Here is a 2,026-nt window from a genome sequence, read left to right on the forward strand (position 1 = left end):
AAAATAAGTAAATTATGGAAAATTTAGTAATATAATTGATAAGGTAAATCTAATCTGATTGATAATATATCAAATTATATGTCATAAAAAGAGAATACACTTTCCTTTCAGTTGCCCATGAACACTCACAAAAACTATTGGGCCACAAAGAAAAACCTTAGCAAAGTACAAACAGTAAATAGTAAAGCTAGCATTCTCTGATCATAAAGTAATATAATCAGAAATTAGTAAAAGTTAGGGGGACAAAACTCCCTCTGTGTGGAAATTTAAAACTATTTTAAACAATTCTTTGAATGAAGAGAAACCACTAAGTGAAACTGTAGACAATGAAAACAACATATAAAAACTTGTAAAGAAACTGGCCGCAGCCAGCTGCCCTCTGCCTCCCCCAGCCACTCCTCCGATACCAACGAAAGAAGAAATTGCTGCTCATCCACAATGGCTCTGGCATGTGCAAAGCTGGCTTTTCTGGGGATGATGCCCCACAGCCATGTTGGGTGCCTTGGCACCAGGGTATCATGGTGGGCATGGGGCAGGAAAGCTATATGGGTGGCAATGCCCAGGGCAAGCACAGCATCCAGACACTGAAGTATCCCATGGAGTAGACACTGTCACCAACTCGGACGACATGGGGAAGATCTGGCACCTCTACAACGAGCTGCACCGTTGCCCTGGAGGGGCACGCTGACCTGCTGACTGAGGCCTTCCTGAACCTCAAGGCCAATAGAGAAAAGATGACTTAGATCATGTTTGAGACCTTCAACACCTGGGCCTTGTATGTGGCCATCTAGGCCATGTTGGCCCTGTATGCTTCTGGCTACCCCACTGGTATTGTCACGGACCCCAGGGATGGGGTCACCCACATGGTGCCCATCACCAGGGTTATGCCCTGCCCCACACTATCCTGAGTCGGGACCTGGCTAGCTGGTACCTGATTGATTAACTCATGAAGATCCTCACAGAGAGTGGCTACAGCTTCACCACCCCCACCAAGGGGAAAATCGTGAGTGACATCAAGGGGAAGCTCTGCTACGCGCAGAAGATCGCTACTGCTGCGTCCTCCTCCTGCCAGGAGAAGGGCTGTGCGCTGCCAGACGGTCAGGTGATCACTAGCGGTTCTGGTGTCCAGAGGCGCTCCTCCAGCCTTCTTTCCTAGGTATGGAGTCCTATGACATCCACAAGACCACCTTCAACTTCATCACGAAGTGTGATGTTGACTTCCGGAAGGACCTGTCCGCCAACGCAGTGCCGCCTGGTGGAACCACCGTGTGCTTCCGCGGTACTTACAGGATGCAGAAGGATATCACGGCCCTGAGCCACAACACGATGAAAATCAAGATCATCGCTCTTCCTGAATGCAAGTACTCAGTGTGGATTCGGGTCTCCATCTTGCCCTCACGGTCCACCTTCCAGCAGATGTGGATCAGCAAGCAGGAGGACGACGAGTCGGTCTCCTCCATTGTCCACTGCAAATGCTTCTAAATGGACTGCGAGCTGGTGCATAGCATTTGCTGCATGAGTTAATTCGGAAGTGTGCTTTGTGCCACCTTATGCTAGCCTCATGAAACTGAAATAAGACTTTGAAAAGAAATGTGTCCTTGAAGCTTGTATCTGATATTAGCACTGGATTGTAGAACTGGTTGCTAACTTTGATGTTGTATCCAAGTTAACTGTTCCCTTGGTATATGTTCAATATCCTGACTATATCTTTGCTTGAAACCTTAGTACATGTGGCTTGGTCACTGCCTGGCTTGGTGAGAATCTGTGAGACCGTCAGTTTCTTGATCTGTGCAGGGTATCAATGTGTAATAGCTGACTAGTCCAGGATTTCTCTAGAAACTGGTAAGAGTTCTTGAACCAGTTGTCATTTCTGTCTTGTTAGTCTAACAGGATTGGGAAAGTCCAAGCCTTCCGACCCAGTATCCTTTCTTAGCTGATGGTTTCCCACCAGAACACTGTGGGTTGTTACTTGAATTGGAAAATGGTTTGCATTTGCAGCTGTAAATTTATTTACTCTTTTAGTTTA

General features: G+C 46.7%; 1 pseudogene; it reads left to right on the top strand.

Annotated features, from left to right (window-relative positions):
- The first annotated feature begins 310 nt into the window (after positions 1-310).
- Positions 311-1,627, top strand: LOC106825894 (actin, cytoplasmic 1-like; annotated as a pseudogene).
- The last annotated feature ends 399 nt before the right edge of the window (positions 1,628-2,026 follow it).

This window comes from Equus asinus, chromosome 7, assembly GCF_041296235.1.
Source record: "Equus asinus isolate D_3611 breed Donkey chromosome 7, EquAss-T2T_v2, whole genome shotgun sequence".
Lineage (NCBI taxonomy): Eukaryota > Metazoa > Chordata > Mammalia > Perissodactyla > Equidae > Equus > Equus asinus.